The sequence below is a fragment of the Nipponia nippon genome, unplaced genomic scaffold, assembly GCF_047370975.1.
Source record: "Nipponia nippon isolate SJK-2023a ecotype South Korea unplaced genomic scaffold, ASM4737097v1 scaffold_3, whole genome shotgun sequence".
Lineage (NCBI taxonomy): Eukaryota > Metazoa > Chordata > Aves > Pelecaniformes > Threskiornithidae > Nipponia > Nipponia nippon.
In genome coordinates, this window is record NW_028262347.1 from 41,136,992 (window position 1) to 41,147,788 (window position 10,797).

The 10,797-nt window shown below is 41.2% G+C and overlaps 1 protein-coding gene across 1 annotated transcript in view; it reads left to right on the top strand.

Moving 5' to 3' along the window:
• TPH2 (tryptophan hydroxylase 2) overlaps positions 1–4,049 on the top strand; it is an 83,118-nt gene extending 79,069 nt beyond the window's left edge. The window contains exon 14 of the transcript XR_015706410.1: positions 3,985–4,049. The gene's annotated coding sequence lies outside the window, so the exon portion shown is untranslated. The remainder of the gene's footprint in view (positions 1–3,984) is intronic.
• The last annotated feature ends 6,748 nt before the right edge of the window (positions 4,050–10,797 follow it).

A 10,797-nucleotide genomic window follows, 5' to 3' on the forward strand; every position in this document is an offset into this window, starting at 1 on the left:
AAGCAGTTCCTCTAAAATGTTGAGTTGATGTTCCAGCTGAGAAAAATAACAGTAACTTATGAAAGAGAATTTGATTTTTATACTCTTCTGGTTTAATAGCCAGCAGCCTTAGGTATCTGCAAATATATCCTGAATACATAATCAGCCTATGCTGAAACCAGCACAAGTTTCACATATCTCTTGTAAATACAACTCCTAAGAAAGGTACTTGCAGTACAGCAATACACAGAAATCACCACACGAACGCATGAAATGCTCCAAAAACCTTTAAACGGTAGTGCTTTCAAGTAAACGACATTCTCCAGTTTTGTAATCTGTCATGTGGATGAATGCCTCAGTTACCAACCGGGAGGGGACCACAAAGCTTTGTTGTTGTAAAAGTTTGATTTTCCAATTTTTGGGACTGGCAAATAAAATACAGATTTGTCCTAGCCCTGTGGCAGAATTGACAAATCATTAATTCCATTGATTCTCATGGCAGTGAAATTTATCAAACTGAAATCCATTTGTATTAGCAAAAAAGGTTACATGCCATGGCATGGAAAGCCCTTTTCTTGTGCTCTTGCTTTTATACTTTGACCTTTTTTTTTTTAAAGCACTGTTATGTGCCTTGTAAAGAACCCAGAGAAGTAGATTATGAACCTTCTACTTGTTCTTGCCCATTGAACTCAGTGCACTTTATATCAAAATTGCAAATACACCAAGTGTTGTGGAACAAAAACGTTTGCCAGTCTTCAGATGGATTTGTGAGGAGCAAAGGACCGCGTGCAGCAGGCTAACCCACTGCACCTCTTCCCCCCCAGCCTGCAGACTTCACTGATGTAAAGGCCTTTTGCAGGGTGTCAGACTAGGAGTAAATTTTCTTGATTTCAAAAAGAAAACACTCTGATTCCTGCTTGGGTGGGCTTTCCCCACCCTGGCAGGTTTTTGACCTTGGCTGGTGTAAATCAGCACAGCCGCAGCTGGAGCAGTGGTGGTTTACACCACTGGCAATGCTGTTGGTGAGTGCTCTGCTGCTGTGGGGAAGCGCCGTGCTTCCACGGGAGCTCAGCCTCTGAAGGCCACGGAGGCGCACAAGAAGAGGAGGATTAAGGGAGATCCTGATTAAAGTTCCATTTACTGATGCTCTTCACCAATTTATATCCAAGTGCTACTTTGCTAATTAATGACTGCTCATGAAATGCCATGTGTCAGCAATGAATCACTTACTTCTGTTGCACTTCAGTAGTATACGGCTAATGAGCAAGGACAACTCATATAATTAAAGCCTAAAATAGCCCTGTCGGTAGGACACAATCAAGTGTTTGTATCTTGCTGTAGTGGGTGGACCGGTCTATATCACTTTCCTGTCTTTGCCTTTGCTAGTTTTATAAGAAAAAAGATGGAGGGTTGAAAAAATGTCGGGCAGTAAATATTTTTTAGACTGTAGGAGGAGGAGGAATTGAACTGTATTTTAAAAGACCTAAAATCCTGCCAGTTACCTGTATCTGGAGTAACCCCCAAATTAGACCGTCTTAATTATTGCCTCTAAGGGGCCTCATCAGGGTCAAAGCTAATTAAAAAATAAATACGATGGAGAAAAAATGTGGATGAAAGGGGGCAGTTTAGTGCAAAGCTACAGTAAAATCAGTAGTTCGATGCTCCACAGCTGCCAGTAGCTATGAAAACTGAGAAAGAGAGTCAAGCCCTCTGTGAATGTATGTAGGCAGCTGTTCATACTTTAAGCAACATCTTGAAAAATCTGCAACTGGACCAGTAAACCAGTAAGTAGCATTTCTCCTGCTTGACTTGGTCAGTGCTAGCACAGCTGGGATCTTGTATTTTCATTCATGAGAGGTGAGACCAAGTCTTTGGAGAACATTTCGTCCGTCCATGCACCCTGCATCCTTTCCCCACGGTGTTATGCATTGCAGTCTGAACCACTGAGGTAGTCCACTAGTTTTCCTCACAGGAAGGAAAAAAAAATCTTATTTCTGAAAGAGTGAGTAGCTACTGTTAGCCAAAGTACCCTATATTAGAAGTGGCATGCACAAACGACATAAGGCAAACTGTTTCCGAGATTCAGCAGTAGGAAAACCGAATCCCACCTCCTCTGCCAAGGGATAAATCTGTCTCTTGTGGACCTGCTTATTCTGATGAGCACCAGGAGGGAGGGGAAGGGATCTATGTAGTCTATATTGAAAAGATAAGACAAAAAAGAAAGAGATTCTGGAAGGGATTAGGCAGAAGAATGGACTTTTTATTTTAGTGTTTTGGATACAAAATATTTCAATGTTTAGGAGTTTAAGTTTGTAATGAAAAACAGTTTTATGAAAATATTGGCACATTCCTACCCACAACAGCCCCTAACATCTCTCTCTCGCTCCCTTTTACACGAACTTATTTGGAAATTCAGGTTTCTGTGAAGGAACAAAAAGCTTGACCAAAAGTTATGACTGCTTCTGCTGGAGAAAGCAAGAAGTTACTTTTCCATGAAAAGAGCAATAAGGGTAAACATCCATTTTCCTTGGAACAGGTTCTGAATACTTTCTCAGTGTGAGCAAACCCAATCTTGCTGCTCAGCAGTAAGAGCAGCAACAGCTCTCCCATTATTGCTAGCACGACAGATCTATGTTTGTCCTTTTTATTTCTGTAGCAAGCACTGGGTAGACCCTTTGTATTGGCCTCATACAGAGGTTTAAAAAAAATCCCATGAAATGAGGATCTTTTCTGAAATGACTTCTACAAATTCTCAGAAAGCTTTGTGAGTGCCTGACAAAAGCCCTCACTCTGGTGTATAAAGCGCAGTGGGATTGTCAGCTCTGTGTTTTCACAGGCTTGTTTAGGAAAAACACTCAACTCGGGTTGAGTAGGGAAAACCTGAATCTCCTTATTCTTGAAAACACTGCAGCCCTCCCCACCTGGCCTTGCTTGAATGTTAAGCTACGAAGACACATGTGCTGCCTGGATCTTGTCCCCTTCACGGTCCCCTCTGTGATCTCCAATGACATCCTGACACTGGACAGTTCCCCAATGATAAATTGGGGAACAATTCCACTTGTCGACATCTGCTCTTCCACGTTTGCTTAGCGCTTTGGATGCTGCTTGTTTGCATCGACAAGACTATGGATAATCACCCTCCATCTGAGCGGTGAGATTGTGAGAGAAGACCTTAGGTGGAATTAATTCATATATTTTTGGTCTCTTGACGTCCCTTTTGGGTAAGTCAAGGTTCTGTATAACTGCAGAGTGGAGGCAGGCATAAAAGTATGAGACTGTCAGAGCATCTGCAAAATGGGCACTTCATGTTTTTAAAAAACATGCACTGTTGTGGAACAGAAGCATAATATATGCCATTAACATTAGTGTCATTGAGCAGCCTCTAAATTGCAGATTGGTGGGAAAAAATTGATATGAAAATGTAAACAAGAGAAAATGAAAACTGTAATAAGCTCTCTGCATAAGAAGGGTAATCTACAATTAAATATAAAGGCTAAACTGAAACAATGTGAAGGATGAGATGTATTTCCTATTTTAAAGCTAAGACTGATGCTCTTTCTCTAACCCCCAAAGCTGTGACAAAAACTTAATGGTGTGAAGCAGAGACACCGTGTCAAACTTCACTCTTCATTCCTGGCTCTGGATGATTTATCATTTGCAGCCATTCTGTTTACTATTAATTAAGTACAAAAGTTATTTCAGTAAGCTAGCTTGGCTGTGCTGCATCCCCTTTTGAGCTTAGCTGAAAGTGAAAACAAAAGGCCTTTATTGCAGCTGGTCTAAATTCAGGTTCCAAATGTATTCCTTTGCATCTGCACACTCATAAAATGAAAAAAAGGGAGCCTCAATTCTCTGATGTAGGTGCTCCAACGCTTGTTATAAATGTGGTTATAAAAACTGATTACTTCTTAACAAATAACCTGCATGTATTATAACATAGCCACGAGGATGGATGTGACCTGGATGGTATTACCAGAGAATTCTGTCATTTTTTTTCCCTGACAGTGGACATATGGGCTTTGCTTTATGCTTTGGAGGACAATGAACTATTGACCACCAAATGATGGGAGAACGACGTTCGATGCTGAGAAGGCCCCGCTGGAAGTGCCCTCTGGGAGACAGTGCTCAGCAGTGCAGATATTTCTTGGGACTGGAGCTGACTACCAGCCAGGCTCTGTCTGTAGCTCTGACTGCTCTGGCAATGTCGGTAACATCAGGAAGACAGAGCATCTTGCTGAGCTATGGCAATAACAAATTTGTGGCTGAATGTGAGTTACCACTGCCTACTAGCACAGCCTTGAGAGTTGAGTGGAAAACGCACCCACCCCTTTATACAACTTTCCTGGTGACACATCCCTACTCTGCTGGGAATTCAGACACATACCTATGGCAAGGAGCTGTTTTTTTCTCAGATCTGTTGAGAATGATTTCCTGCCTCTCCTGTTGCATCACCTTCTGTTTCTTTCCTTTTTCTCCTTCTACCCACAGAGTATTAGAGTATTCCCCCATTTTCTATTTCTTAATGGCAGGTAGGAAGAATGAAGGATAAACTCCAATAAAGGCAGCCTCAGAGTGTCTGGGTAATTGGATGTCTTGCGATTCAAACTATGCTGGAATACAAAATACAAAACTGATGACTGATGTAGCTCTTTGTTCTCCAATCAACCCATTATAAGGTAAATGCTTCCTTCTTTCTTGTACAGTGATGATAAATTGAAGACAAGACGTGTTTCGGTGATGCAGGGGACCAGACAGTATTCAAACACAGGATCCTTGTCCCTCTGGGTGTCTGAAAGTCCCACCGAGCCCTCCTGTCAGAGCGTCCCTGCACGGGTGGGAGATGTGCAGCGTGGATGAGCTGAGAAGGGACGCCAGGGGCACAAGAGATGGTGCCTGTTAGATACCATGAGTGGCTTCCAGTCCTTTAGACTGGGCTGCAATTGTACAACTTGTACCTGTTCTTTCCTCGGAGGATCTCGAGAGTTCTGCTGCAACCCTTCTCCAGCATAAGAGGTGCTGTGCAAAGGAGAAATCTAGTTTTTATTCAGGATACAGAAATTTAATTGTTCCCATCTAATTCCACACTGAACGGCTGTTTGGCAGCTCCTCGTGCTGAACTTCTGAGGAGCCAGCCTGCAGCAGGCGCTTAAGGTGCTTTAACTAAACACTCTGCTCCTGAAGTCATCCCTAAAATTTAAGTAATCCAGACAATCCTTCAACTCCCACTTTGGCTCATTAAGAAGTGTGGGTGCCTGGGAGCAGCAAACACAGCACAGGATACCTTGTATGTGGTACTATCTATCTTTCATATGCTGATTTTAACAGCTCTCTGCAAAACGGGTTCAATTACAGTTTGCCTTGGGAGAGACTTTCTTCTGAGCTGCATGAACCCTCCCAAGCCCCATTTACAGGCCAGGGTCTGCCAGGCTTTGATGTTTGCTGGAGGAGGTCCAGTCCATGGACGAGTCACCAGCTCCAGAGGGGCCAAGCAGAGCATGTGCGATGAGTGCGAAGAAGAACCTGGGGGCTTCAGAAAGACAACACCCCACCCAGAGGTAATCTTAATGCCTAACAGAGTTTCCCAGAGCCAGAATTGCTTGGTTTTCTGAAAGTAAGAATTTTAGCTGGCTGAAATGAGGATACATGATGGGAAAAATTTAGTCTTGATGGAATATTCTTATAAACATTTTATTATTACTTTTCCTTCAGAAGTATCTCATTGTGTCTCATGAGAACCATTGTTAGACATTTTGACATAGTTTCTATTCAATTCAGAAATTAACAGAGTGGTTTTAATGAAGTTCAAATAAACCCAGTATGAATACTGGAATACAAGGCAATTATTTTGTTCACAAATCAAGAAGAAAACCAAGCAAAAGCCTATCTGAAGATTACAAAGATAATGTCAAAGAAAATAAAAAAAGAAAAGAATGAGCACAGCTATCATTCCCTTGAATATTGTGAAATGTGTTTTATGACATTTGGCTGTAATCACAATTAGCAATACTCAGGGCTGTTTGCTTGGCTGTATGTGTAAATCTGAATGTGTGCGTATGAGAGAGTAATAGTGGCTGTACAAATTAATTTTCATGTGAAGATCTGATTGTTTCACCTGTTATAGTCTGTCTACATCCTATATTCCCATCAAGTGTCGCCGGTTAGTTCACAGAATGTAATTGAAGAATGAAAATAGAAGAGCGAAATGTCTGATTTATAGACTGAATTGGTTATGACCAGTGATTTTTTTTTATGCTGGTTTAAATATTCTGTTATTAAATTGATTAAATAATTAAATGCCGCTATAAACATGTCAGATGGTATTTCACATCAATTTTCTACCACTGAGTGGGACTCTCATTTACTTCCCAATGTAGTAAGTATTACTGAAGTAGAGTTGATGCTAGTCTTCAACAAGACTGCTAAAGAGCACTAAGGAAAGAAGGAAGGGATGAAAATGCCCTCTGTAACCACATGTCAGTGAAAAACATAGTTAGCATGGGCAGCTTATGTTGTTTGCATGTATTTTATTCATGTTAAATAAAAAAGCTCTGTGCTGGGTTGAGCAGAGCTGAAAGAATAACTGGTTCAAAAGGGAAAAGATGATTTCAATGGTTACTTGTTGTCTTTAAAAATAGTTTTGTGCCAGTACAATCACCAGAACCACAAGCTGCACTCCATGTATGTTTATCCAGTTGTAGAACTAAATCTATATTTGAGGAAGCGTGAGAAGTTAAGACTTAAGAAATCCCAAGATCAAAACAAAGCCACTTGCTGCAAATCATAGCATTAGTAAAACAGATACATTAAAAAATGTCTTGGGTGAAAAAATAAAGGCTGGTAAAATTCAGATGGACCTGCAGGAAATTAGTGTTGCAAACTGCTATATTGTCGGCTCTAACCAGAGAGGAGATCCAGCTGCTGTGTGTCACTCTCCACTCAGAGCTAAGGCACTGCAGGAGCTGTGCTCCCTTTGGAGCATTGTAGCTGAGCTCCCTTTCTTCATATCTGATGACACCTGAACTGCTGCCTAGTTTCTGTCTTTGAGTTCAATCCTGTATTTTTTGCTTACCCTGAACTTGTTTGGAGTCTGTTTAAGCTGTACTAATGGTTGTAGTCTGATTTAAACTCCTGGAGAGTCATAGTCATTGCCTGGGTTTACAAGTTTTTGAAGGAAGAGAAAAACCTGTACCTGCCTTTTTGATGGTGTTCTCACTTTGACATGTTACTTGGCCTACTCACCATTCTCCACATGTGTGCACAGAAGACGGGGTAGCAGTTTGTATATCGTGCAAAGACAGGGTAAAAAAAAAGTGTGGAATCCCATGAAACCCAAGAATTTTCTACTGCGGTGGTCTTACTGCATGGCTTCACTGTCACAGCCCATCTTGCACCTTATTTCTGGCCCAACAGACCTTACAACATCCAGAGTGTTTCCATTTGCCCTTCAGAAATACTTGGAGATGTTTCTGGGTTGTGGACAATATCCAAGATGGATTTTCTTTAATGAATAAGTAACAGTCATGTGCTTTGGATTGGTGGCTACTTCATGCCCAGGTGCCTCTGGTGAAATCAGTGGATTTTTGGGTTGCAGAGCAAAAGAAAGTACTACTTCCAGCAGTATCACAGCACCTCTCTGCAGGTGGATCATTCATTTGCACTGTCTACACAGTGCCTAAATATAAATCTGTGTATAGAAATGTTTAAAGAGGGTTAAGGAAGTTATGTTCATTGATACACTGTTGTTGAGAATATAGCTGGCTTGTCAAAGAGGATGGCTCCTTCACTGACACAGGACCCCTCTCAGGAGTAGACACAGTAGACATTTCAAAATGAGTTGAGAGTTTTTGTTGCTGTGCTTTGCTATGATTTTATTTTTCATATATCTTTAAATTTTAAGACCATTCTGGATGCAGTATATGTATTTTGCCCCTAAGACTTTACTTCTTTTTCTTTTTTGCTTAATGTATTCCATTAATTTAAAAGAAAATCAAGATAGAGGCCAAAGATACAGTCTCTGTATTTGGCAAACAGCGATTTCCAGGCACAGGTTTCCCTTAGAGCAACTGTAAGCCTCTCGTTTTTAAACATCCACATGGACTCCACATTCCAGAACTCCCAGTCTCCATCAGTCCTCTGCCACAGTGCCTGCTTGCATTTCCTCATCCTTTTTCTTATTCACTGAGTATTTTCGGGACTTAACTGTTTAGCGATTTATAACTTGCATGTGAAGGCAGGCATTCCTGCTAATGCAGTGGCAGCCAGACGCCTGGACACCTCCCTGCTGGCTGTCATTTTGCAGGTGCAAATCACAGGGCTTTTTGCAACTGGTCATTAATCATGAACTGTCAGACTCAGATATTAAGATTGGAAACTGCTTAATGTGCTTCAGGTTCCCTTTTCAGACCAGTTCTGAGCTGAGTGAGTGCACACAGCCACTATTCTCTGAATACGTGTCAGAGTGGATTGCATTAAGGTCCTTTTTTCACTTGCTGGTGAAGAGATTCATTAAGAACTTATGGTTCAATGTGCCACAAGAAACTTGGGAATTTGACTCACTGGGTCTGAAAGCATGTACTCTGGCTGAAAGGATGATAAAGGATATACAATTGGCATTGTGATTTTGAGGCTGTTTCCTCCAGATTTATTTAGGAGAACAAGTTAAATAATACTGAGAACAAAAGCAGAAAGCTTATAAAAGGATCAGGATAAATACTGAAAAATAAAATTATTTTTCAGCAGTAAAGAAACTGGAGAAGGCCAATAGATCTTGACGACAAGTCAGCAATGATCACTATAAAAGATATACTTGAAATGGACATCTCCACAATTCAAGTGACTGGCTTTACTCCAGGTCTGTATTTCTAAGTCTTAAAAATGATAAGTGTCTAAATAGCTCCAATGGTTTGTGGGCTTTTTTTTTTTGGTAGAAATTGCTGTAACTGAGAACAGATATGATTGGAATTTGGAAGGCAACATTTGTCATTACTAAACTTGTTTGCTTATATTTACAGTTCTTGAAGAAGTATCAAGCGAGGAAGGTTTCAACTTGAAACAAATCTGCAGTGTTGTTAGAAGACGGGAGAGAGCAGCTCCTTTCAGACGCCGTTGTGGTTTCACCCCAGCTGCAGGTAAGCCCCACCCAGCCGCTTGCTCACTCCCCCCCCCGGTGGCGTGGGGGAGAGAATCAGAAAGGTAAAAGTGAGAAAACTCGTGGGTTGACATAAAGACAGTTTAATAGGTAAAGCAAAAGCCGTGCATGTAAGCTAAGCAAAGCAAAGCAAGGAATTCGTTCACTACTTCCCATGGGCAGGCAGGTGTTCAGCCATCTCTGGGAAATCAGGGCTCCATCACACGTAATGGTTACTTGGGAAGACAAAATGCCATAACTCCGAACGTCCCCCCTTTCCTCCGTCTTCCCCCAGCTTTATATGCTGAGCATGACGTCATATGGTATGGAATAGCCCTTTGGTCAGTTGGGGTCAGCTGTCCCAGCTGTGTCCCCTCCCAGCTTCTTGTGCACCCCCAGCCTCCTCGCTGGTGGGGTGGGGTGAGAAGCAGAAAAGGCCTTGACTCTGTGTGAGCACTGCTCAGCAGTAACAAAAACATCCCTGTATTATCAACACTGTTTCCAGCACAAATCCAAAGCATAGCCCCATACTAGCTACTGTGAAGAAAATTAACTCTATCCCAGCCGAAACCAGCACAGATGCTCTCTTTCTGTCTTGTAAATACACTTTGGCAATTTTATGCAGTGCACGGAGAGACAGACATACGTGTCTGTACATCTCAGTTCATTTGGCACTATTTGACCTGAGGATTGTACTTTGGTGTATGTTTTATTAAATGCAAAACTGAGAAACAGAGAAAGCTGCTAAGCCCCATGTCAGTGAACCACACAGTAAAAGCGCAATTATAAAACTATAATAAATATTTATGCACTTAGTACATATTGTAAACTGTGCACAGGCGTGGAATAACAAAAGACTTAATACCAAAGCATTTTCTGCTTTGCAGATTACTTGAGGCTACTACGGCCCACCTGCTTTGGAAGCAAGATTATTTTCTTTTGCTAAAAGTGAACAGTTTAAGATTTTCATGTGCATGAAGAAGGAGGCACTTAGTTGTATCTGACAAGGAAGATGTACATGATGTGGTGTGTCCAGAATCAATATATTCATGTTGTATATAATTGTCTCTTTTTAGCAAGGGAACCTCCTCCCCTCCTATGGACAGAAACTGAAGCTCTTTTGTACTGTTTACTAGGCTCATCCTAATTCTTATTCTGTCAAAATAAACTCTGAGGTATAAACTCTATTCCTCTGCAGAAAATAAAAGCTCTACAACTTTTTATTTTGTGAATGGAGATAAAAAAGGTTGAGAGATAAGTCTGGGGGCTACAATTATAGAAATGCATAAATGAAACTGTCAAATAATTCCTTTGAAAACACTTTTTAGTGTGTATTTCAGAAAAGGAGCAATTCATGTGATGCCAACCATAATTAATTGGAATTTCTGTGCCTTTGCTTTAATAAATTCGCCTCGGTTACTTGATCCTTTAAACTCTCCCATTAAGTGGTCTGCACTTGTTAAGGGAATGGCGTGAAGCATGTGATCTGTGTGGAATTCTGCTTAAGTGCTGCATCCATTGATGAAAAGAGAAGAGGTGCCCACCCACTTATGGTGCAAATATATGAACTCCTTTCTGTGGAGAATTGGGTGGAGAAGGAAGGCTAATAAGGGTGACTTGGACATCTGTTTCTGTAGGGCTTGGTCATGCCATTCTATGAATAACCTGATCTCATTCACCCAAGGAACCAA